Raw genomic sequence first — 22,338 nt, 5'->3', positions numbered from 1 at the left:
GGCGATAAATAACTGTAACACCTGTAATCTAACAAGGAGTAACAATCTGGAGCTACATAAGTGGAATAAACATACAAAAGTTGTCGTAGGAGAATTAGTTGCCAGGCTGAGATTCGTTAGAATAATCTTAAGCAAATGTAGTTCATCCAGGAAAGACGTGGCTTACCAAACAGTTCTGGTGATCCTTGAGTACTGTTCGTGAGTCTGGAACCCTTTTGTAGTTAGCTTAATAGAAGATATAGAGACGATTCAACGAAGAGAACTGCATCTTGTCAAGGGATCGTTTTCTCCGCCCCAGAGCGTTACGGACATACTCCAGTGCCGGTGGGTATGGCAGAGGCGTTGTGCACAGTGGAACGGTTTACTGTTGAAATTCTGAGAGAGTACGTACTGGCAACATACCAGTTCCTATCAAATACGACTCGGGAAAGGACCACGGTGAGAAATTCAGAGAAATTAGAGCTCCTACGGAGATTTAGCGACAATCTTTCTCACCGTGGGGCATCCGAGAATGGTACAGGAATGGAGGGAAAAGAAGTGGTACCAGAAAACTCTCCGCCATGCACCGTAGGGTGGTTTGCGGAGTATAGATGTGGAAAGAAATACAAGAGGCAGTAAAATGAAAACGAGACACATGGAAAAAAGTAAACAAACTGTTCATTATTTCGATAGTAATTGCCGTGACTGTTTATCCCAGTGTGAGATAAGACGGTCAATGCCTTCATGGAAAAATGTTTTAGGATGCCGACCTAACTATGGTTGTATCCAAGCATGCACCTTTTCGTGTGAAGTAATAAAATATCCGTCTCCGGGGCTATAAAAATACGGAAATCTGATGGAGAGATAATCGGGATTGCATGGAGCACAAACGTCTGCAGCGTAGTCGAAACAACCTTGGCAGCACGTTGTCAGACCGAGCGAGGTGGCGCAGTGGTTAGCACACTGGACTCGCATTCGGGAGGACGACGGTTCAATCCCGTCTCCAGCCATCCTGATTTAGGTTTCCCGTGATTTCCCTAAATCGATTCAGGCAAATGCCGGGATGGTTCCTTTGAAAGGACACGGCCGATTTCCTTCCCAATCCTTCCCTAACCCGAGCTTGCGCTCCGTCTCTAATGACCTCGTTGTCGACGGGACGTTAAACACGAACCACCACCACCACGTTGTCAGACATTATCCTGCAACAAAATGATGCCGTCAGTCAACATTCCTGGGTATTTGGACTTGATGTGGCAACCCAATTTTTGCGAAGTGTCCACGTACCGCTGTGCGTTAGTTGTGGTGCCGTGTTCCAGAAAGTCAATGAGCAGAGGTCCGTTGCAGTCAAAGATAAAGGTCACCGTGACTTTCCTGGAGTTGGCGTGCTTCTTGTTTCGACTAGGCTGTCAAGTTCCACTAGACACCCTGAACATCCTCCACATAGTCCCGATCTGTCCCAACACGATTTCCACATGTTTGCAGCGCTGTAGAAAGACATTCGTGGCCGTCGGTTTGCTTCGGACGAAGAGGTGCCCGCCTGTGTAAAACAACGGTTCTGTGAGAAATCGCAAACATTTTTCCATAAAGACATAGACCATCTTGTCTCATAGTGGGAAAAATATACACTCCTGGAAATTGAAATAAGAATACCGTGAATTCATTGTCCCAGGAAGGGGAAACTTTATTGACACATTCCTGCGGTCAGATACATCACATGATCACACTGACAGAACCACAGGCACATAGACACAGGCAACAGAGCATGCACAATGTCGGCACTAGTACAGTGTATATCCACCTCACGCCCCACGTGTTGAGCATTTCGGTGGTACGTCCACCCGGCCTCCCGCATGCCCACTATACGCCCTCGCTCAAAGTCCGTCAACTGCACATACGGTTCACGTCCACGCTGCCGCGGCATGCTACCAGTGTTAAAGACTGCGATGGAGCTCCGTATGCCACGGCAAACTGGCTGACACTGACGGCGGCGGTGCACAAATGCTGCGCAGCTAGCGCCATTCGACGGCCAACACCGCGGTTCCTGGTGTGTCCGCTGTGCCGTGCGTGTGATCACTGCTTGTACAGCCCCCTCGCAGTGTCCGGAGCAAGTATGGTGGGTCTGACACACCGGTGTCAATGTGTTCTTTTTTCCATTTCCAGGAATGTATTAACGGTTGTGGCGATTGCTTTTGAAATAATAAACAGTTTACTCGCTTTTTAGGGTTCCGTACATCAGTCTGTAAAAATGAACCCCTTAAAGGATTACTTTGTTGGCTGTCTCCTCGGCTGCTCAAAACATCTTTCCTCAGTAACGGATATAAGTATCAAGTCAAATATTAAGGTTTATAGTCCTTTGCTGATGTAAAAAAGCGAAACTTCTAACTCAATGCAGTAACAAAATACGGCCGTTTTTGTGATATATTTTGATACTCGTAAACTCACTCATAAAAACCTATAGGGTACTTCCCTTTGGTCTAGAATCATGAAGTTTGGCATGAAGAAAGATTTCACACCACAAGAACCGACAAAAATCCGGAATTATTAATTTGTAATTACGTCACATGAAAAACAATTGTCATTTTTATCCTACTGTCTGTCTGCCCCTTCGTCTGTTAGAGCGCCTTTTTCTCAGGAACTAGTACACGTTTCACGTTTAAATTTATGTCACATATTGAGGCCTATAGGTCTTAGGTGGTGCATGACTTTTAAGCTTCTAACTCAATGCACTCAAAAGATACAGCCATTTACGCCAAATATTTTGATACAAACTCACTCATTAAAACATGTAGGGCACTTTGCATTGACGTAGAATCATGAAATTTTGCAAGAAGAAAGATTTCACTGTACAAACAAAGGAAAAGAATCAAAAAATTGTTAATTTGTAATTATATCGCACGAAAAAATAGCGTTTGTCATTTGTTATCCGACTTCAAATTTGGAATTAAAACATTCTCGAAAGTTTTGGAATTCATAGGAGCGATATCTTGCTAGTATCAGCATCGATAACAGGCAAAAATTGTCGAGATCTCGACATACGAGATCTCGATATACGTAATTAAACGTGTGCGGAACCCTGCGTGCGCGAGTTCTATTCAGACTTGGCCAATTCTTTTTCCATCTATCTCGTTTTCATTTGACTGCCGCTTATACTAACAGTATAATTATAAAACCGCATCGGAACGCGACATCCTAGTTAGACTAGTGACAAATTGGTTCTATACACCACTGACGTATGCATAACCCTGCGTGCGCGAGTTCTATTCAGACTTGGCCAATTCTTTTTCCATCTATCTCGTTTTCATTTGACTGCCGCTTATACTAACAGTATAATTATAAAACCGCATCGGAACGCGACATCCTAGTTAGACTAGTGACAAATTGGTTCTATACACCACTGACGTATGCATATCGTCACAAAGAAAAATACGCTCACAGAATCGGATTTACCACGTATGCTCAGATCCTCGACAGAAGGTAACTGATGTCTATGGTGAACTCTCAAAAGCCGGATACACACACGCGAGCGATTATGTTAGAGACTGCTGATATGCGGAGATAAGGCGTTGCTATCGCGACAGGGAATGGAATAGTTTGGCGTGTCACGTGAGTAAGAAGTCGTCAAGGTCCGAGCCGTGTGTCGGCGCGATAATCGAGAGCGGGGCGGGAAAGATGTGCGACATCGATGTATCTGTTTGCGGGCAGACAGCTGGTAGGCGCTGTATGGCGCCCTTTGGCTGCAAGGTCGAGAGGTCCCCGGGTTTTTCATGCGCTGCCGTGTTGAGGAGGCACCGTGAATTCCGAGAATCGGCTGCTAAGAGTAACACCTTGTTGCTGGCCCCCAGCGCCGATCACTGTTACGGAATATTGCGGCATACAGACGGGCTTGTTGTTGTTCTGGTCATCACTCTGACTGGTTCGATGCAGGTGTCTTCATCTCTGCCTAACTACTGCAGAATACAGCCGATTCAACCTACTTACTGTCCGCTCCTGGTTGCTGAGGGGTCGGCGTGACGGAATGTCATGCCTAATGGTCCGGGTTCGATTCCCGGCTGGGTCGGAAATTTTTCTCTGCTCAGGGATTGGGTGTTGCGTTGTCCTTATCATCGTCATTTCATCCCCATCGACACCCAAGTCGCCGAAGTGGCGTCAACGCGAAAGACTTGCACCAAGCGAATAGTCTACCCGACGGGAGGCCCTAGCCACACGGCATTTCCATTTACTTGCTTACTGTACTCAAGTTACGGCTACCATCAACAATTTTTACAAAAAAAAAAAAAAATGGTTCAAAGGGCTCTGACCACTATGCGACTTAACTTCCGAGGTCATCAGTCGCCTAGAACTTAGAACTAATTAAACCTAACTAACCTAAGGACAGCACACACATCCATGCCCGAGGCAGTATTCGAACCTGTAACCGTAGCGGTCGCCGGCTCCAGACTGCACCGCCTAGAACCGCACGGCCACTCCGGCCGACCAATTTTTACACTCAGCACATTCCTCCATTACGAAAGAAACTCAAAGTTGCATCCGGTATGTCCCAGATGTGACTCAAGAAGCGTAAGTCCAACCCCCATTATAAAACAAGTCTTCGGTCATACGAGCGAGTGCTATTCTCGTTGTTTTCTCTGAATACCTCATGGAACAGATCGTTGAGTTTGGCCACTGTACGCAAAGAAAATACCGTCACAGTGAGAACAACAAATTGGGTGTACAACGGGTTATATTTGTTATTTGTTGGTCGTGTAACCATGGAAAAGTCGTAGGACAGACATTTTGGAGCGAATGCAACCGTCATTCCCACGCTGGCCGGGTGGTTCTATGACGTCCTCGACTCCGATATACGCAAAAACTCAATAATTCTGTAGGGACACTGTTGGCACGACGGCCCGGGGATTAGGGGGGGGGGCATACCTCTCCTATTGAGATTCATTGATTTTCTTCTGCTGACAAGAGGGCCCTGATTCCATACCGATAGTGCATCGTCCCAGTGCGAAAAACGCGGATCTTTTCTCCCAAACACACCGGTTCAGTACCCACAAAATAGTAACCATGAAATAGTCGCAGAGAAAGAAACAATATCGTACAGCACTATGTGACAGTAATGTCACCAACTGGTTTTTGTTACCTGAGGACGTTCCCTTTCAACCAATCCTTTCTTTTCGTCAAGCTGTGGGATAAAAATCTTTTCCCGCCGTATCCTTTGCATTGATTGTCCTATGTACCCCTCCTATCTTCTGCAATCTTCCGTATCACCACATTTCAAAAGCTTTATACTCTTCTTGTCTGTACTAGTAATTATTGTACACGTTTCGCTTCGATATAACTCTGCCCTCAAAAAAATACTTTCTAACGACGAAAGAAACTTTCGCATGATGGGCCTCTACCACAAAATATAGTTCGATGAAACTTCGCTCATACATATGAAAAGCTGCTGCAGTCTAGTACAGAAGGTAACTGAAATAAATACACAATGAGACGAACGCAGATGGCACTATTCAAAAATGATAATTACAGTGAAGTTCAAATGGTTCAAATGGCTCTGAGCGCTATGAGAATAGACATCTGAGGTCATCAGTCCCCTAGAAGGTAGAACTAATTGAACCTAACTAACCTAAGGACATCACACACATCCATGCCTGAGGCAGGATTCGAAGCTGCGACCGTAGCGGTCGCGCGGTTCCAGAGTGTAGCGCCTAGAATCACTCGGCCACTCCGGCCGGCTACACTGAAGTCAAATAATTCTTAACAGGGTGTGTGATCACAACAAACGGCAGTACACGCTCTGCAACGAGCTCCCATGCTGGCCAGGAGGTAAGAAGGGACTTCGTGTAGTAGGGCGTTCCATTCTCCCACTAGCGCTGTTAACAGCTGCTGGACCGAGCGAGGTGGCGCAGTGGTTAGCACACTGGACTCACATTCGGGAGAACGACGGTTCGACTCCGCGTCCGACCATCCTGATTTAGGTTTTCCGTGATTTCCCTAATTTGCTCCAGGTAAATGCCGGGATGCTCCTTTGAAAGGGCACGGCCGACTTCCTTCCCCGTCCTTCCCTAATCCGATGAGGCCGATGACCTCGCTGTCTGGTCTCTTCCCCCAAACAACCCAACCCCACCCAACAGCTGTTGGATAGTCATTAAGATATGTCGTCGTGGTGCAATACGTCTCCCAGTGCATCCCACAGGTGATCGATGGGATTCAAGTCGGGGGTACGAAATGGTTTAAATGGCTCTGAGCACTATGGGACGTAACATCTGAGGTCATCAGTCCCCTAGAACTTAGAACTACTTAAACCTAACTAACCTAAGGAGATCACACACATCCATGCCTGAGGCAGGATTCGCAGCTGCGACCGTAGCGGTCGCGCGGTTCCAGACTGAAGCGCCTAGAACCGCTCGGCCACGCCGTCCGGCTCGGGGGCCCGGACATGCCAGTCCATTCGCCGTACATCCTCTCGTTACAAGAGCTTGTCTGTGCGATGCGGTTGTCATCGACAAAAATGAAATCAGAGCGGAATGAACCCCTGAAACGACGTACCTGGGGAAAGGGTGCAGCGTTACAATAACGTTGACCTGTGAGCGTACAACGAGTTCAAAGATTCGGAGGTCAGTACGTCCACACCACAACAGCTGGACCACCAAACTGATCACTTTTGACACATTACGTGTTCCCGCCTCTCACCATACGATAGTACATACAGAATCACTACTCTGACTGGTTCTGCTCTCATCGGAGAACGTCACGCTACCCAAGACCTCTTTGGTCAAGTGCCTACGCTTCTGGCACCATCGCAAATAGTGCTGACAACGTGCGGCTGTGAACTGAACGCAACTTCCTCCCCACTGTGCAACTGTGGAGCGTGACGTGGGTCCCATTTTGTCTGCTGCACAATGCAGGGGTCATCTGCTGCTGTAGTTGACCATGGTAGACCATTTCCTCTCCTTCGGGTAGCGGCGCCTGCGGTTCGGAACGCTCCCCATGCACGTGAAACAATGTTGTGAGCAATACCAAACTCCTGAGCTACTCTCGTCACACTTCCTCCTTCCTCCAGTTTTATAATGATCCTTCCCCCGCTGAAATAGTCCAAATGTTGTATCTAGGCCATATTGGAATGAAGAACACCACTACAGCGCACTGTAACGGCTCTCTGTTCGACACACACTGTCTTTTCTCGTTCCTTCAACTCATGTTGCATGGTCAGCCCATTTGGCGCTATAGTCACGCTGACCTCACACTATATGACGTCCAGCTTCCTGTTCACGACTGGGATATCTCTGTCACGCTCTCGCATTTTCATTCATTTCCACCTGGTAGTTAATAAGTTGTTCAAAAAATGGCTCTAAGCACTTTGGGGCTTAACATCTGTCATCAGTCCCCTACACTTAGAACTACTTAAACCTAATTAACCTAAGGAAGTCACATACATCCATGCCCGAGGCAGGATTCGAACCTGCGACCGTAGCAGCAGTGCGGATCCGGGCTGAAGCGCCTTGAACCGCATGGTCACAGTGGTCGGATAATATATTGTGCTACTATATCTAGATTGTCCTTAAGTTTTGCACAGCAGTGTATTAGACGTCAAGATATTTTCTCATTTCAGAAAGAATTCCTTATTCCTGTCAATCTGCAGTCTCCGTCAGTTCTTGTCACCAGTTATTTTGCTCCAGAAATCGCAAGAGAGTCATCTACTACTCCCATCAACTAACGCTAATTTAATTCTCTCCGCATCACCTGAATTCAACTACACTCTGGTACTCTCTTTTTCTTTCATTAATGTCCCTCTAATAGCCGATAAACTGCAAGGACAGTTTCCCTGACTGGAAATGGAGGAACAAAGTCCTATGGACATGTGTCCGGTAACGTATTGTTGCCCACAGTAGATTGCGTTGACGCATGAAGTGCCCTGTGTTCCTCGCGTCTTGCAGTCTATGTGATTGACGCATCGCACTGAATGCAGCAGAATGGTCCGGTATTCATATCGGCAGCAAGCCGTGATGGTGGTTGCGTACTGCCAAGTAGATAGAAGTGGTCGGAAGGCGGCATATCCCGTAGAAACCGGTGCTCCGTAAACAAACACATTTCGGCTTGTTCCCGATATGAAAACAGGATCATTCTGCTGCTTACAGTGTGCTGCGTTAACCACACAGCTTCCAACACACATGGAACACTCGGCACGTAGTCAGAGGAACTTCAGTGTCATCTGCCGTGGCAACGGTGCATTTCTGGACACATGTTCATAGGACCTTCTTTCCTCCATTTCCAGTCAGGAATCCGTCCCTGTAGTTTGTCGGTTTTATTAATGTTCACCCTGTATATTTCGTTCAACGTTTCTCCTAACTCTTTTGCCGTCTCAGACAGAATCACAGTAACATCGGCAAACCCTAAAGTTTTTATTTCGTCATCCTGAATTTTTATTCCTTTTCCATATTTCCCCTCAGTTTCTTTTACTGAATGTTCTATATACAAAATGAATAGCATGATTGAATTACTGGAACCTTGTCTCTCTCCCTTCTCACGCACTGCCTTTCTTCCACATTCTTCGACTCATATAACTAGTCTGCATTTCATGCAATCTTAAGTCTCGTATGCAAATGGCAGTGTACATTACATTCTATATTCGATACAATACATTCATGAGGAGACCCAGCCTCGACAAAACTATTCCACCTTGTAGGCAAGGTATATGAGACAGACGAAATACCCTCGGACTTCAAGAAGAACGAAATAATTCCTGTTTCAAAACAAGGCGATGCTGTCAGTTGTGAATATTACAGACACATTAGTTTAATAAGTCGTGCTGGCAACATACTTACAGTAATTATTTAGGGGAGAATGCAAAGACTCGGGAGATGTGAGCTAGGATTGAGGAAAAATGTACCAACGCGCGGGGTAATATTGATCATACAATTTATTTTTGAAAACTAGAGATGCAAACTTGCGTTCATAGCATTTGTGGATGTAGATGACCGTTTCAACAGTGTTGACTGCAACACACTCTTGACAATTCGGAAGATAGGAGGTATAAAATACAGGATGCGAAAAGCTATTGCAACTTGTGTAGGTAACAGACTACAGTTAGCCTATAAGCTCAGTGTCGAAGGACACGAAAGAGAAGCAAATGAGACAGGATTGTATAGCCTATCTCCGATGTTACTCAATTTGAACATTTCGCAAGCAGTAAAGGAATCCATGGAGAAATTTGGAAAGTAAATTAAAGTTCAAGGAGAAGAAATAAAAAAATGAAGGCTTTGAGATTTGTAGATGACACCGCAATTCTGTCAGAAACGGCAAAAGATTTGGGAGCCTGTTTGAACGGAATGGATGATGTATTCAAAAGAAGCTATATGACGAACATCGGCAAAAATAAAATGCGGATAATGGAATATAGTGGAATTAAATCAGGCGACGCTGAGGAAATTACATTAAGAAGCAAGGCACTGAAAGTACTAGATGAGTTCTGTAAAATGGTCGGAAAACTAAATGATGGGTTTCGAACCAGAGAGGATATTGCAGGCTGGCAACAGCAAGAGTAGGATTTCTGACAGAGACAGTTTCATCTAATATCACTTTAAGTGTTAGGAAATCTTTTCTGAAGATATTTGTCTGGAGTGTAGCTTTGTACGGGAGCTAAACGTGGACTAAAAACAGTACAGATAAGAAGATAATATAAGCTTTCGAAATGTGATGCTACAGAAGAATGCGGAAGATTCCATGGGTATATCGAATAATTAAGGAAGAAGTTATCAGTGGAAATGAGGAACAAAGAAATTCATGGCACAGCTTGACTAGCTGAAGGGATCGGTTAATGGGGAAGAATCAAGGAGTAATCAATTTGGTATTGGACGAAAATGTGGGGCGAGGAGGGTAAACTGAGGAGAAAGTTCAATGTGTGATTACAGTAAACAGGTTCAAATGGATGTAGATTGCAGTAGTTTTTGCAGAGATGAAGAGGCTTGTTCAGGATAGTCTATCGTGGAGAGACCGAAGACAATTGGTTCAAATGGTTCACATGGCTCTGAGCACTATGGGACTTAACATCTGAGGTCATCAGTCTCCCAGAACTTAGAACTACTTAAACATAACTAACCTAAGGATATCACACTCATCCATGCCCGAGGCAGGATTCGTACCTGCTACCGTCGCGCGGTTCCGGACTGAAACGCCGAGAACCATTCGGCCACCACGGCCGGCTCCGAAGACAATAAGAACATTTATGAGGAAGCTACTAACACATTTGCACCGTTAAAACATGATATCAAAGGAAGTGAATGCGGTGTTAAACATGAAGTGGAAATAAGGGATTGGACATTACATAAGAAGGAAGCAGTCAGAGTTAAAACCCCAGAGCGAGGAGTTTGTAACTACGCGGAAGCGCATCTTGGCCTCTGCGAGTGGAGTGTGCAGCAGACCTCCAGTTACGCAGTGACCCTGAACCTCACCTTCAAAGCGCATTGGAATCTTGTTGCGGTTGCGAAGGCGTTAAACGGTGTACGTTACACATATTGCATTATATCTACTCAAATACAGAAAAAGACGTGAGTATGCATCGTCTCTGCTATCCTTACAATTCTTCATCGCCTAAACTTTGTTTGTCTTTAAGCCATCTTCTATGCTAAGGACGCTGTCCACTCTTCTCAGTAGGTCTTGTCAGTCATTACATCTGGACTGAAGGGCTATATCCAAGCGTTGCTATCTAACTTTCTTTAGCCTTTATTCCTCTTACGATAGACTTAGACATGAGACATAGAATGCTGGCCGTTGTGGCCGAGCGCTTCTAGTCACTTCAGTCTGGAACCGCGTTGCTGCTACTTACTGTATGTCACGAAAGGCAGACCCGCCAGTATAACAGAAGGCCGGAACTATAGTGTTTTGAAGAGAAGCAGTAATAGCAGAAAGACGAGCTGAGGAGAGTTCAGTAGCTTCGGAAATGGGTATTATTTGGATGTCACCCAAGTAACAAGCCCATGAGGAACATTTCACATCTACATCTACGTGATTACTCTGCTATTCACAATAAAGAGCTTGGCAGAGGGTTCAATGCACCGTTAAAACATGATATCAAAGGAAGTGAAAGCGGTGTTAAACATGAAGTGGAAATAAGGGCTGTCTTTCTACCGTTCCACTTTCGAACGGCACGCAGGAAAAACGAGCACTTAAATTTTTCTGTGCGAGCCCAAATTTTTCTTATTTTACGGTGATGATCATTTCTCCCTATGTAGGTGGGTGCCAACAGAATGTTTTCGCAATCGGAGGAGAAAACTGGTGATTGAAATTTCATGAGAAGATCCCGTCGCAACGAAAAACGCATTTGTTTTAATGATTGCCACTCTAATTCTCGTATTATGTCTGGTTCACTGTCTCCCCTATTTCGCGATAATACAAAACGAGCTACCCTTCTTTGTACTTTTTCGATGTCATCCGTCAGTCCCACTTGAGGCAGATCCCACACCGCACAGCAATATTCCAGAATAGGGCGGACTAGCGTGGTGTAAGCAGTCTCTTTAGTAGACCTGTTGCACCTTCTAAGTGTTCTGCCAATGAATCGCAGTCTTCAGTTTACTCTACCCACAATATTATCTATGTGATCGTTCCAGTTTAGGTTAGTTGTAGTTGTAGTCCCTAAGAACTTAGCTGAATTTGTAAGTAGAGTGATTAGGTTTTTATGTTGGTAGCGCTCTGTAAGAAATTCACGGACTGTGCTGTGTGCAGTCTGTGGCTGATTTTCATTGTTGGAATATTTGCTATTGCAGTGTTGGGCAGTTGGATGTGAGCAGCGCGTATATATATAATGAATAAAGAACACTATTAAAGTAAATACGTTGTTTGTTCTCTATCAAAATCTTTCATTTTCTAACTATTCCTGTCAGTAGTTAGTGCCTGCAATAGTTAGAATCTTTTATTTAGCTGGCAGTATTGGCGCTCGCTGTATTGCAGTACTTCGAGTAACGAAGATTTTGTGAGGTAAGTGATTCGTGAAAGGTATAGGTTATTGTTAGTCAGGGCCATTATTTTGTAGGGATTATTGAAAGTCAGACTGCGTTGCACGAAAAATACTGTGTCAGTTTAGTCTTTATCAGAATAAGTACAGAGAGAAATGTCCGAGTACGTTCAGTTTTGTTCAGCTGTTTGAAAATCTAATAACGTAAGAAGTTAACCAGCCCAGTAATTCATAAATTTTTCTAAGGGGATGTTTCACATTTACAGACTACAGATTTGTGTGACTTATCGCGTAATCGAAATTCAGCTGATGTGAACAGTTTCACACTTTTCTTTATTAAGGGTCAGTTGCACCTTCTAAAGCAGCCCAAATCCACTGTTGATGATATGACTGTGAAGTGGTAACGCGAAACAACAGCCACTGATAAATTAAGACCTGGCAGGTTTCATGTATTGCCGAGCTCTGCTGAAGGTGGTTATAAAAACATCGCGAGAAATTAGCGGAAATAATCAGTCGTGACTTCCAAGTCATACCATCAGTCCACCTAGCACGATGACTGTGTTTAGGGTTAAAAAGAATGAGGTACGACCGTTGAGAGGCTCTTCATAAGCCACAGATTTCTGTAGTCAGTGCTGAGCGTCGTCGCTTGATGAGGTGTAAAGAGCGACAGACACCTGTGGACACTGGGCGACTGAAAACGATTGATTTTCATTGATGAAACGCGCGTAATGCGAAGGAAGGGTTTGGGTTCGCAGAATGAGTAGAGTACTTTACCTGCCATCATGTATAGTGACAACAGCGAAGTACGGGCAGGTGGTGTTAGGATAAGGAGGTGTCGTCCATGCTTGGAGTGTAGTTCCTTACTGCGCTAAAAGAAATGCGAAATGAAGAACGATATAAACACGTTTTACAGCACTGTCTACTGCCTACAGTAGAAGAACCGTTCGGAGACGATAACTGTTTTATCAGCATGACAACACACATTGTCATAAAGCAGCATCTGTGAAGCGATGGTTTGTGAACAAGAACATTGCTGACCTGGGCTGGCCTGCCCAGGGAACAAGCTGAACCGGGATAATGAAATGACACAATTTCAGAGACTTTACTGGTCTCATACAGATTTGATTTTATGTATACAGACTCTAGTAGCGACTGAAAATTTGTACCAAGGCCGGGAATCGAACCTCGGTCTTCGGCTTACTATGCAGGTGCGTTAGTCACTAAGGCGCCTTGGAACAGCGATTCACACAGCTGCACAGATTAGCCTGACACAGCTCCCTCCTCAAACAAAATTCTCACTGCCGCCCCAGTCTACTTTAAATTCCCGAGAATAATCTGTTTGAGCAACTGTGGCAAGGTGCCTTTGTGGCTAACGCAAGAATCTAGTAAGCAGGAGACCCGGATTCGATCCCCGGCCTTGGTACAAATCTTCACTCACTGCTTCAGTTTGATCCCGGCGGAGGTTCGAGTCCTCCCTCGAGCATGGGTGTGTGTGTTTGTCCTTAGGATAATTTAGGTTAAGTAGTGTGTAAGCTTAGGGACTGATGACCTTAGCAGTTAAATCCCATAAGATTTCACATACATTTGACCATTTTTTTGCTTGAGTTTATATACATAAAACCGTCGGGAAAAGTTACAACGTTCGCTTCAAACCATAGCGTCGAACGTCTATACCTTCTTTAGTTTCGGTTATTGAAGAAGAATGGGTTTCGATTCCGCCACAGACTTTGACTCCTCACTAAAAGTGTCCACAGCAGAGTTCAAGCCACTATAAAGGCGAAGGTGGATACCCCCTATTAATATCCACTAACAGGTGCCTGGATGCTTTTGATCAGATAACGTAGATGAAACACAGATGTTCACAAAAATGCGTTTCTAAGTTGAAAGTGGAACCTAACGCCTAGAAGAAAAAGAAAAGAAGGAGCTGTTTAAAAATTAAGTTTCGGTTAGCGAATGTGTATATTAATTCCGGTCGTTAGTATACGTCACAGACTAAGCACAGCACAACTGGCTAGCATTTAAGTATTTTATTCGGCTGCAAAGAGAGACTTGGTATAATGTTCAAATGTGTGTTTAATCTTATGCGAGTTAACTGCTAAGCTCATCAGTCCCTAAGCTTACACACTACTTAGCCTAAATTATCGTAAGGACAAACCCACACACCCATGTCCGAGGGAGGACTCGAACCTCCGCCGGGACCAGCCGCACAGTCCATGACTGCAGCGCCCAAGACCGCTCGGCACTTGGTATAATGGAATACCGCAATTGGAATATAAAAAGTGAAGAATCGACTACTAAAAAATTAAAACGACACTGTGGTACTCATTCATCAAAAAAGTTTCTGACAGCGAATAACTGAAGTTATTGTTCTCAGACAGCACCAAGAATATTTAGTCTGTCACCGCTGTTCCTCTCGGTTGAGTTTACGCTCTGGGAACTGTTTTGCTACCTCAACAATGACGGAGCATTAACGTGGCTGTCGGTCGTTCCGCTGTAGGGGGCACAACCTTCGCTCTTCCAAATACAACGTAACTTTTGTTGACCAGGAACGGTTAGGTAACGCTTGTGGCTGCCTTTTTTGAACAAAAGAGCTTCCCGTCCAAATGCGAAGGTTGCAAAGCTGTCGGTCTCTCATTCGAACCCTACAGGGCCATTCAGGTAGCATAGACAACACAAAATATATCCAGAGATAGTTAACAAACCGGAAAGCAGTTTTCGGAGAGTTACATCGGTCATTGCAGCGAATTATCTTAAGTACGCACGTCATTTGTAACGCCTATAGCCGCCGAATTATGACAAATCGTTTATTTTCTTCAAAGTAAAACAAAATCCTTTCTTTCGTCGGCACTGGAAAGAGCCTTCCAAGAGGGTTGCAATGACATCAAACACACTGTCTGATCAAAAGTACCTGCACATCTACTAGAGTACATTACTATAGCCTGTGTGTTCCCCTTCACTTTTAATACGAACTAAACTCTCTATTGGTGCCGGCCGAAGTGGCCTAGCGGTTCTAGGCGCTACAGTCTGGAACGCCACGACCCCTACGGTCGCAGGTTCGAATCCTGCCTCGGGCATGGATGTGTGTGATGTCCTTATGTTAGTTAGGTTTAAGTAGTTCTAAGTTCTAGGGGACTGATGACCTCAGAAGTTAAGTCCCACAGTGCTCAGAGCCATTCTTTTCTCTACTGGGGACGCTTTCAACGAGGTGTCTGAATGTCCGTGGACGAATGCCAGCCCATGCAAGAGCCGAAGCCAGACAAGTCACCGATGAACTCTGGAGTCAATGGCGAAGTCGTCGTTTCAACTCGTCCCAAAGGTGAACTGATAGTTAAATCAAGACCCTACGCTACCGACAGGCGTTGATATACATCAACGGGGACAGCTGAAAATGTGTGCCCCGACCGGAACTCGAACCCGGGATCTCCTGCTTAAATGGCAGACGCTCTAGCCATCTGAGCCACCGAAGGCACAGAGGAGAGTGCGCCTGCAGGCATTTATCCCTTGCACGCTCCCCGTGAGACTCACATTCCCAACTTAATATCCCACACTACATTCGTAGTGCCCCTGTCCATTACATTCATTACTCGCGACAGACGATCTTACCGAGCCCCATGAGAGTTGGGGCAATGCGTGTGCATCCGCACAGAAGAAAGTCAATGGCCGGATAGCCTTAACTATATGAAGATGATATCTGTTCTTTCGGGCATGTCCAAAAGATCAGATGCCACCTTCATACATCCCAAATGTATTCCACTGGTTTCAGGTCGAAACTCTGGGCAGGTCAGTCCATTCAGAAACGTTATTGTTCGAAAACCATTGTCTCTCAGATGCTACTTTACGACAGCTAGCTGTATACCCATTAGGTTCCTTTCAGAGTATGCTGATGCAGTAACTCCATACTTAACAACCGTATACTACCGTTTGCTCGACGAAAGATCCGTACCCAAAGACTGGAAAGTTGCACAGGTCACACCAACATTCAAGAAAGGTAGTAGGAGTAATCCTCTAAATTACAGGCCCACATCATTAACGCCAATATGCAGCAGAGTTTTGGAACATATATTGTGTTCGAACATTACGAATTACCTCGAAAAAACGATCTATTGACACACACTCAACACTTCTTTAGAAAACATCGTTCTTGTGAAACACAAGTACTCTTTACTCGCATGAAGTCTTGAGTGCTATTGACAAGGGATTTCAGATTGATTTCGTATTTCTGAATTTCCGGAAGGCTTTTGATACTGTACCACACAAGCGACTTGTAGTGTAATTGCGTGCTAACGGAAAGTGATAGTGTAAAACAGAAGTGATTTCTGGCGTTCCCCAAGGTACTGTTATAGGTCCTTTGCTGTTCCTTATCTATAAAAACGATTCGGGAGACAAACTGAGCAGTCGTCTTAGGTTGTTTGCAGTTGACGCTGTCGTTTATCGACTAATAAAGTCATCAGAAGATCAAAACAAATTGCAAAACTATTTAGAAAAGATATCTGTATGGTGTGAAAAATGGCATTTGGCCCTAAATAACGAAAAGTATGAGGTCATCCACATGAATGCTAAAAGGCGTCCATTGCACTTCGGTTACACGATAAATCAGTCAAATCTAAAGGCCGTAAATTCAACACAATACCTAGGAATTACAATTCCCATAAAAAAAATGTTGTGGGGGAAGGCTAGCCTAACACTGCATTTTGTAGGCAGGACACTTAGAAAATGTAACAGATCTACTAGGGAGACTTCCTGCACTATGCTCGTCCGTCCTCTTTTAGAATACTGCTGCGCGGTGTGGAATCCTTTCCAAATAGGATTGACAGAGTAAATTGCTCTAGACACTATGGGACTTAACATCGGAGGTCATCCGTCCCCTGGACTTAGAATTACTTAAACCTAACTAACCTAAGGACATCACACACATACATGGCCCAAGGTAGGATTCTAACCTGCGTCCGTAGCAGCAGCGCGGTTCCGGACTGAAGGGCCTAGAACCGCTCGGCCACAGCGGCCGGCGATTGACAGAGTATGTGGAAAAAGTTCAAAGAAGGGCAGCACGTTTTGTATTATCGCGAAATAGGGGAGAGAATGTCAGAGAAATGATACAGTATTTGGGGTGGGCATCATTAAAACAAAGGAGTTTTTCGTTGCGGCGGCATCTTCTCGCGAAATTCCAATCACCAACTTTGTCCTCCGAATGCAAAAATATTATATTGACACCGACACATATAGGAAGAAACGATCACCACGATAAAATAAGGGAAATCAGAGTTCGTACGGAAAGAATCCAGTGAAATTTTTTTAAGTGCTTTATCGGAAAACTACCTTGAGCAGTTAAACAGAGAACCGACTCGTGGCGATAACATATTAGACCTTCTGATGGCAAACAGACCCGAACTATTTGAATCAGTTAATGCAGAACAGGGAATAAGCGATCATAAAGCGGTTACTGCATCGATGATTTCAGCCGTAAATAGAAGTATTAAAAAAGGTAGGGAGATTTTTCTGTTTAGCAAAAGTGACAAAAAGCAGATTTCAGAGTACTTGATGGCTCAACACAAAAGTTTTGTCTCAAGTACAGATAGTGTTGAGGATCAGTGGACAAACTTCAAAACCATCGCACAATATGCGTTAGATGAGTATGTGCCAAGCAAGATCGTAAGAGATGGAAAAGAGCCACCGTAGTACAACAACCGAGTTAGAAAACTGCTGCGGAAGCAAAGGGAACTTCACAGCAAACATAAACATAGCCAAAGCCTTGCAGACAAACAAAAATTACGCGAAGCAAAATGTAGTGTGAGGAGGGCTATGCGAGAGGCGTTCAATGAATTCGAAAGTAAAGTTCTATGTACTGACTTGGCAGAAAATCCTAAGAAATTTTGGTCCTATGTCAAAGCGGAAGATGGATCAAAACAAAATGTCCAGACACTCTGTGACCAAAATGGTACTGAAACGGAGGATGACAGACTAAAGGCCGAAATACTAAATGTCTTCTTCCAAAGCTGTTTCACAGAGGAAGACTGCACTGTAGTTCCTTCTCTAGATTGTCGCACAGATGACAAAATGGTAGATATCGAAATAGACGACAGAGGGTTAGAGAAACAATTAAAATCGCTCAAAACAGGGAAGGCCGCTGGACCTGATGGGATACCAGTTCGATTTTACACAGAGTACGCGAAGGAACTTACCCCCCTTCTTGCAGCGGTGTACCGTAGGTCTCTAGAAGAGCGAAGCGTTCCAAAGGATTGGAAAAGGGCACAGGTCATCCCCGTTTTCAAGAAGGGACGTCGAACGGATGTGCAGAACTATAGACCTATATCTCTAACGTCGATCAGTATAAGGACTTTTCTGGAGACTAGAAATCTACTCTGTAGGAATCAGCATGGGTTTCGAGAAAGACGGTCGTGTGAAACCCAGCTCACGCTATTCGTCCACGAGACTCAGAGGGCCATAGACTCGGGTTCACAGGTAGATGCCGTGTTTCTTGACTTCCGCAAGGCGTTTGACACAGTTCTCCACAGTCGTTTAATGAACAAAGTAAGTGCATACGGACTATCAGACCAATTGTGTGATTGGATTGAGGAGTTCCTAGATAACAGAACGCAGCATGTCATTCTCAATGGAGAGAAGTCCTCCGAAATAAGAGTGAATTAAGGTGTGCCGCAGGGGAGTGTCGTAGGACCGTTGCTATTCACAATATACATAAATGACCTGGTGGATGACTTCGGAAGTTCACTGAGGCTTTTTGCAGATGATGCTGTGGTGTACCGAGAGTTTGCATCAGTGAAAAATTGTACTGAAATGCACGAGGATCTACAGCGAATTGACGCATGGTGCAGGGAATGGCAATTGAATCTCAATGTAGACAAGAGTAATGTGCTGCGAATACATAGAAAGATAGATCCCTTATCATTTACCTACAAAATAACAGGTCAGCAACTGGAAGCAGTTAATTCCATAAATTATCTGGGAATACGCATTAGGAGTGATTTAAAATGGAATGATCATATAAAGTTGATCGTCAGTAAAGCAGATGCCAGACTGAGATTCATTGGAAGAATCCTAAGGAAATGCAATCCGAAAACAAAGGAAGTAGGTTACAGTACGCTTGTTCGCCCACTGCTTGAATACTGCTCAACAGTGTGGGATCCGTACTAGATAGGGTTGATACAAGAGATAGAGAAGATCCAACGGAGAGCAGCGCGCTTCGTTACAGGATCATTTACTAATCGCGAAAGCGTTACGGAGGTGATAGATAAACTCCAGTGGAAAACTCTGCAGGAGAGACGCTCAGTAGCTCGGTACGGGCTTTTGTTAAAGTTTCGAGAACATACCTTCACCGAAGAGTCAAGCAGTATATTGTTCCCTCCTACGTATATCTCACGAAGAGACCATGAGGATAAAATCAGAGAGATTAGAGCCCACACAGAAGCATACCGACAATCCTTCTTTCCACGAACAATACGAGACTGGAATAGAAGGGAGAACCGATAGAGGTACTCAGGGTACCCTCCGCCACAAACCGTCAGGTGGCTTGCGGAGTATGGCTGTAGATGTAGATATAGGTGTCCCTTCTTTCCGCGCGCTATACGAGATTGGAACTGTGAAGTTGGTTCGATGAGCCCTCTGCCAGACACTTAAATGAGATTTGCAGAGTATCCATGTATATGTAGATGTAGGTGGGTGCATGCTGATAAAAACAACCATCGTCTCGGAGCTGCACGTAGTACGCAATGCTGCAAAATGTGTTCATACCCATCGACATTTAGCGTTCTCTTAAGCACAATAAAAGTAACACAGTCTAACGACGAGAAACACCCCCACATCGTAACATCATCTCTTCCATACTTCATCCACTGTTGGCACTACTGCGATGTCAGGTAACGTTCCCCATGCACTCGCAAAATGCAAACTTTTCCATCGCATTTCCACAGAGGTATAGAGTGATTCATCGCTCCTGTCAATCTTTTCTAATCACCCAGTGTCCAGTTGCGTCGCTCTTTACACCTCCTCAAACTTCGCTTACCACTGACTATAGAAATGTGTGGTTTATGAGGAACTGCTCGACCCTTGTATCCATTCTTCCTAACTCCCTACAGGCAGTCATTGTGCTAGCTGAACTGCTTTGGAACTCAGGGTGATTCCTTCCGCTGATTTCAAGCTATTTTCTTACCTTCACCCTCCGCGATGCCCGACGTGCCCTGTCGGTCAGTACATGACGTCTGCCTGGTCTTGATGTATCTGTGGCTGTTGCTTCACGTTTCCACTTCGCAGGCATATCATCGACAGTCAACTTGGGCAGGTTGAGAAGGGTTGAAACGTTCCTGATGGATTTGTTGCTCGGGATATATCTAGTTTCCCTGAAGCTCCAAAGAAACTGGTATGTTCATGCGTATTCAAATACAGAGAAATGTAAACAGGCAGAATACGACGCTGCGGCCGCCAGCGCCTATATAAGACAACAAGCGTCTGGCGCAGTTGTATCGGTTAGTGCTGCTACAATGGCAGGTTATCAAGATTTAGTGTGTGTTGAACGTGGCGTTACAGTCGGCTCACGAGCGATGCGGCGCAGCATCCCCGAGGTAGCGATGAAGTGGGGATCTTCCCGTAAGGCCATTTCACGAGTGTACTGTGAATATCAGGAATCTGGTAAAACATCAAATTTCCGACATCGCTGCAGCTGGAAAAAGATTCTGCTAGAACGGGACCAAAGACGACTGAACAGCCACCCTTCAGCAAATTCTGCAGATTTCTATGCTAGGCCATCAACAAGTATCAGCGTGCGAACCATTCAAGAAACGTAATCGATGTGGGCTTTCGGAGCCGAAGGCCCACTCGTGTACCCTTGATGACTCCGCGACACAAAGCTTTACGCCTCGCCTGCGCCCTAAACACCGACACTGGACTGTTGATGAATGGAAACATCTACATCTACGTGATTACTCTGCTATTCACAATAAATGCCTGGCAGAGGGTTCAATGAACCACCTTCAAGCTGTCTCTCTACCGTTCCACTGTCAAACGGCACACGGGAAACACGAGCACTTAAATTTTTCTTTGGGAGCCCTGATTTCTCTTGTTTTATCGTGATGATCATTTCTCCCTTAAGTAGGTTAATGCCAACAGAATGTTTTCGTAATCGGAGGAGAAAACTGGTGATTGAAATTTCATGAGAAGATCCCGTTGCAACGAAAAACGCGTTTGTTTTAATGATTACCACTCCAATTTACGTATCAAGTCTGTGACACTATCTCCCCCATTCCACGATAATACAAAACGAGCTGTCTTTCTTTGTAATTTTTCGATGTCATCCGTCAGTCCCACCTGATGCGGATCCCACACCGCACAGCAATACTCCAGAAGAGGGCGGACAAGCGTGGTGTAACAGTCTCTTTAGTAGACCTGTTGCACCTTTTAAGTGTTCTGACAATGAATTGCAGTCTTTGGTTTGCTCTACCCGCCATATTATCTATGTGATCGTTCCAATTTAGATCATTTGTAATTTTAATCGCTAAGTATTTAGTTGAATTTACAGCCTTCAGATTTGTGTGACTTATCCCGTAATCGAAATTTAGCTGATTTCTTTTAGTACTCATGTGAATAACTTCACACTTTTCCTTATTCAGGGTCAATTGCTACTTATCGCACCATACAGATAAATTATATAAATAATTCTGCAAGTCATTTTGATCATCTGATGACTTTACAATTTTTAAATTGCATAGAGCGGATGGACGTGTTCGGGTATGGAGACTACCTCATGAATCCATAGACCCCGCATGTCCGCAGGGGACTGTTCAAGCTGGTGGAGGCTATGTAATGGTGTTGGGCATGTGCAGTTGGAGTGATATGGGACCCCTAATACGTGTAGATACGACTCTGACGGATGACACGTACGTAAGCATCGTGTCTGATCACCTGCATCCATTCATGTCCATTGTGCATTCCGACGAACTTGGACAATTCCAGCAGGACAATGCGACACCCCACACACCCAGAAATGCTACAGAGTGGCTCCAGGAACACTCTTATGAGTTTAAAGACCTCCGCTGGTCAACAGACTCCACAGACGTCAACATTATTGAGCATACCTGGGATTTCTTGTAACGTGCTGTCAGAAGAAATCTCCACCCCTCCTACTCTTGGACAATCCTCCTGGATCCATAGTGTCACTTCCCTGCAGCACTACTTCAGACATTAGTCGGATCCATGCCACGTATTGTTGCGGTACTTCTGCGTGCTTGCGGGGGCCCTTACACGGTATTAGGCAGGTGTACCAATTTCTTTGGCTCTTCAGTTTACTAGTCCTCGTTCCAAGCTACTGACTTCTTCTTGCCTACTTTTTTTGCTGTTTCACCACAGACAACGAAATACTCTCCACTACCGCCGGCTGCTGTGGCTGAGGGCTCTTCATTACGGAACCACGCGGCTGC

At 44.8% G+C, this 22,338-nt stretch overlaps 1 protein-coding gene and 1 non-coding gene across 3 annotated transcripts in view; one reads left to right on the top strand and one right to left on the bottom strand.

The window, feature by feature from the left end:
• LOC126281617 (putative inorganic phosphate cotransporter) overlaps positions 1-22,338 on the top strand; it is a 433,128-nt gene that overhangs the window by 226,306 nt on the left and 184,484 nt on the right. The gene's annotated exons all lie outside the window — the stretch shown is intronic.
• On the bottom strand, positions 15,308-15,382 carry Trnak-uuu (transfer RNA lysine (anticodon UUU)). Its single transcript has one exon. It is a non-coding gene; the product is annotated as a tRNA-Lys (tRNA).

Source organism: Schistocerca gregaria, chromosome 1, assembly GCF_023897955.1.
Source record: "Schistocerca gregaria isolate iqSchGreg1 chromosome 1, iqSchGreg1.2, whole genome shotgun sequence".
Taxonomy (NCBI): domain Eukaryota; kingdom Metazoa; phylum Arthropoda; class Insecta; order Orthoptera; family Acrididae; genus Schistocerca; species Schistocerca gregaria.
Note: the sequence above shows the minus strand (reverse complement) of the source record. Positions and strands in the feature narration are given on the sequence as shown.